We start from the raw sequence: 5,233 nt of genomic DNA on the forward strand, positions 1-5,233 counted from the left end.
GGCAATACGCAGAGGTGACTCCGAGGAAGAGGAGCGAGGCCAACCCTCCTCCCAAAGCCATTTTCAGTGTGGACAGTCGCGGTTTTCTCCCTCTTCTATAAAGAAGGAATAAAAGCATACTTAGAAATGATGTTCTTACTTGGAAAATGCTATTTTTATTGGTCTGTAAAAGACCATCGGCGTCAGAGCGTGAAAACGCAACGTCAAGGCCGGCGCCGGGCTCCACCCTCCCAGCTCCTTGCCCGCAGCCCCTCCTGTACGGAAAGAGCCGAGTGGGCTCGTGCACGCCCTTCCTCCTGGGTTAGGCCCTCGGGCCCCAGCATCTCCTCGTTGCTCACCGGCACCGCCGATGGGCTTCCCCTGCATTTTGAGTTCTGGTACCACCCCCTTGCACCTCCCCAGGGAGCAGCCAGGCCTTAGAGGTCATATCTTCCCCTGGTCTGCTCTCTTGAATAAACTTGCTTAGCAATTTCCCTCTTCAAAACCAAACCACGCTAGAAACAAGGGGTCCCTATCGGCCCTCCACTGCCCCTTTAGCTACATATTGCCCATCGCTTGCTTCCCCTTCTTAACAAGCGGGATGAATTTGGCTGTGAGCACGGCCTCGACTTCCTCCCTCCTATTTACTCAAATCCACCCTGATTTAATTTATGTTTAGTTTTTGTTTGATACTGATCATCCCTAGCTCCTTCTCCCCTTAGGTCCCCCTTTGGCTCCTGAGACTTACCTCCCTTGGGCTTCCTCCCAGGCTCCGCCCTCCCAGGCCCCACCCCTCCTAGATCTGCCCCCTCCGCCAATCCGCCCCCCCCCCCCCCGTTTCTGGGATCCACTTGCACGCAGCACTCTGCAGAGCTGTGGAAGGGAGTCCACAAAAGGCCCCACTCCAGCAGGGGGTAAAGACTTGGGCCTGGTGGACAAGGTGACGAGTTTTTTTTTTTTTTTTTTTTGTCTGCGTTGGGTCTTTGCTGCACGCGGGCTTTCTCTAGTTGTGGCGAGCGGGGGCTACTCTTGGTTACGGTGCACAGCCTTCTCATTGCGGTGGCTTCTCTCGTTGCGGAGCACGGGCTCTAGGCGCACGGGCTTCAGTAGTTGTGGCTCGTGGGCTCAGTAGTTGTGGCTCGCGGGCTTAGTTGCTCCGCGGTATGTGGGATCTTCCCGGACCAGGGCTTGAACCCGTGTCCCCTGCATTGGCAGGCGGATTCTTAACCACTGTACCACCAGGGAAGCCCAGGTGATGAGTTCTTGATCCGCATTTATTTTTACTGTTAGAAGGACCTTTGCTAAGGATCTTGAGTACTGGATAGGTTCCCAAGCTCAGAGGATACATGTATCCCCTACATGCCGCGGGGCTTGTAGGGGAGAGAGGGTTGGAGAGTGTGTGAAGGGTGTTCAGTGCTGGGCTAGCAGCTGGGACCCCATTTCACAGACCCCTAATCCTCGTGTGAGAGGCAGAACCGGGGGCCACTTGGGGAGGGTCAGCATCCCTCCCTGGGCTCCCCCGAGGAAGGCTGGGACCCTGGCGCTCCAGTTATTTACTGCTGTCTGAAAAACGGATGCGGCAGAGCAGGTCTGCAATTTGGACAGGAATGAGGGCACGGGAGAAGCCTCATCTCGGCTGCACGAGATATCAGCTGGGGCACGTCAGGGGGCTGAGGATCCACTTACAGGATGGCTTTTGCACATGCTGGAGAGTTGGCACTGGCTGTTGGTTGAGAGCTTGGGGGCTTGGTTCCTGTCCCCACGGGCCTCTCTACCATCGGATTGGCCTTTCTCAACCAGTGTGCTGGCTGGTTCCCAAGAGACAAGAAGTGGAAGTTACCAGTTTCTTAAGGCCTGGGCTCCACACTGACACAGTGATTATCTTGCATCCACTGTATTCTATTGGTTAAATAGTTGCCAGGCTTAAGTTCAAGAGTAGAGGACAGAGATGCCACCTAGTGATAGGAGGAGTATCAGAGAATTGGGGGCCGTGTTTTCAAACTGCCACACCTAGGATCCTGCCTTTACCCCTCTCTCCTCCTCCCTGTGCTCTGTTACTCTTCGCCTCCATCCTTTCAGGTTGGGACTGGGTGGGGACAGTCAGTAAAGTGAAGCCCAGAAAGTTACGGCATGGATCACACCTTTCTTTCTCCACCCCAGCCTTAGGGCTGCTTCCCTCAGTGGTGGTCAAGCTTGCAGATGAAAGGCCGTGGTAATTCAATGTGTCCCTTCCAGGAGGGTGAAGAGGAGGAGAGGGGAGGAAGAAGTTTCAGGGAGCTTCAGGCAAGCTGGGGCTTCCATCCGGGGCAAGAGGAATTATCTGAGTGAAGGGAAGAGAGGTGAACAGAATAGCAGGAGCATTTCTCAGTGTTTCCGAGGGGCCTCGGCCCCATGGCCTGCTTTCAACGTACAGAGCAGAGTTCCTGCTATTACTGTGATGGTTATAGGTGGGTTATTACCATTAGAATGAGTTTAAGCTTCTTTTCCGTGTTCTTTCATTGTGCTTCAAAAGTAACAGAAATTAATAGTCACAAGGCCCAGCCAGCTCAGGGATTTTCCTTTGAGGTTGGTGACAAGGAAGTGAGGCGTCTCGTGCCAATGAAGCTGGACACCTGTGCTGCAGATCGTCAGCTGAAGCCGCTAATTAACCCCACAAACGCTGCCAAGCAACTGTGGGGGTAATGACCGTCTCCCTCCAGACCCAGCCCAGTCTTGAGCCCATGACCTTGAGCGACACTGTACCTCCCACGGCTATTCTATAAAGGGGAGAATGATGGCAGGCAGTGGACTGGCTCTTTCCAATCATGAAGGTAACGAAAGACATAAATATACGAACTGCCAAGGCTTCCAGGGTGAGAGTGGCTCAGTGCCGAGAACCGCAGTGGCCTTTTTACACCAAGTAGGCACGTTTTCCTGATATAATTGTCTTCCTTTTGCGAGCATTGAATAAATTTCTCTCACGCACACATGCCCTTCTGCCTCTATCCGACCAGATTTCAGAATGGCCTTCACCAGGAAGAATTTCTAAAGTGCAGTGAATAAGGTGAACATTTATCTTTTGTTTTGTTTTGTTTTTATTTTTTGGCTGTGCCGCACGGCACGTGGGATCTTAGTTCCCTGACCAGGGATTGAACCCACGCCTCCTGCATTGGAAGTGCAGAGTCTTAACCACTGGAACTCCAGGGAAGTCCTGTGAACATTTATCTTCAAGGAGTTTCCACCCAAGGGGACAAGAGAGTCCAGGGATGTTGCTAGCAGTCAGCTTGGGATTCAGGAATGATTTCTCTGGGAATCCCTTCCACCTCCATCAACACACACCAGATGAGCTGGTGAAAAGCTGAAGGCCAGCTCCCTCTGAGACAGCTTAGCATGGGTGGATTGGGAGGTTTCATGGGATTTTGATGGTCTACGATTTAGATCATCAAAGACAAGGGCAGGGGAGTCCGTGAGGGAGGCCGGGCAGGAGATGGAGAAAAAGGAGACATTGGGAACAAGGCTGCCTGCAGCCACGAAAGAGCACATCCTCCAGGGTCCTGGGTTTAAATTTTGGCCCCATTTTTTAAGACTTTTGGCAAGACCCTTTTTAAGTCTCAGTGTCAATATCTAAAAAGTGGGGATTCAAATAGCTACCTCGATAGAGTTGCTGTGAGAATTAAATGAGATAATGGATGTTTGGCAGTGTCTGGAGGAGTAGGAGTTAAGTAATGGGCGTGAACGTGTGCATTTGGGGGGCAGGAACTGGTCTGGTTTGTGTTGGGGAGGAGAGTGAGGTCAGCGTGCAAGAGAGTGGGGTGTGATTGTGAAATCACACAGAATATTGGTGCTAGGAGATTGGTTGTACCACTTCCCAGATGAGTCATCTGAACCCCAGAGAATGAAGTAATTTACCAAATGAACGCTGTGTCTGCAATACCATCTGAACATGTGGCCTCAAACATACAAGATCTTTGAGGGCAGAGGCTGTAAGTTCCACATCTTTGCAAAGCCCTGCAAACCCCAGCACATCATGTTGGGGCTCAGTGACTACTTCTTGAATGAGGGCAGCACGAGCTCACCAGAAGAATGTGGTCAGTATACTGATGCTTCAGTGCTCCTCTACACTTCCCCAACCAATCAACTCAAAACCCATCTGTCTTAGAATGATTAGGTTAAAACGTTTTTATGTGTTCAGGCCTGACAATTTTTTCTCGTATGTTTTCGGGGTTTTGTGTCATGCTTAGAAATATCTTTCTCTCCTCGATTCCTCTAAAGCTATGCATCCGTGTTCCGGTCACACACGTTTCTGATTTCAGCTGTTCCCCTGCCAAGTCCAATCCACCTGTGTGCTCTGGTGGGAGTAACCCCATACAGCCGTCCTCCCGCAGGGGGAGGGGCGGGGGAGGGACTGGGGAGGGGCGTGGCTGGGGGCGTGGCCCCGGAGTAGGTTGCTGTGTGAGCTTTGGCCAGTTCCTTCACCTCTCTGTGTCTCCATCCCTCAGCTGTAAAAGGGGATAACAGTAGGACCCACCTCAGAGGTTTGAGGTCAGGAGTGATTGAGGTAACACATGGCGCTAACATCTGTGGCTGGCGCAGAGTGTATACTTAGAAAACCTTGAATATCCTATTCTCATCCACCCTGCACCGTCTCTTAAGGACCTTCAAGATGATGGGCAGAAATCTGGGTCCCCACAATTCCAGCGCTTGGGCAGTGGACCGAGCCCCGGCAGCGCTGCCCCAAGGGCTGGGAAGCAGCGTCCAGCTCTGTCTGCCCCAAGGGTGACAAGAGAAGGGCCAGGCCTGCAGAAGGGCCGGCTGGGCAGGGCTGGGAGAGGGTGGGTGGACAGACCACGGAGCCAAGGCTGGAACTGTGGGGATCCGGCTCACTCTCATCGCTAGGAGTCTCTGTTGCCACTAGAATCGTGGTCGGCGGCTAACTCACCAGCTTGCGGGCTCCTTCTCAGAGTGAAAACTCTCTTGGGTGCCCTTCCAGCCTCTTTCAGCCTTGCCGTCCCAGTAGGATCGGTGTGCTTTTTTAATAAAGGAAATTAAACACACATACACAGTTTAAATAATTAACAAATCGAGGATTAAGGATAGAGATTTCCTGGCTTTGCCTGGGTTGAAGCCAGCCACTTAACAAAGGGCAGCTGATGAACGGCCTCTGCAGGGCACGCAGAGGCAGGTCCGCGCCAGCCTGCGAGCCCGCTTGGCGCGCGGGGAGGGCAAACCCTCTCTGGGATGCTCTTGCCCTCGCCCTCGCTCCGGAGGCCAGGTG

Source organism: Balaenoptera acutorostrata, chromosome 21 (assembly GCF_949987535.1).
Source record: "Balaenoptera acutorostrata chromosome 21, mBalAcu1.1, whole genome shotgun sequence".
In the NCBI taxonomy this organism is placed as follows: Eukaryota; Metazoa; Chordata; class Mammalia; order Artiodactyla; family Balaenopteridae; genus Balaenoptera; species Balaenoptera acutorostrata.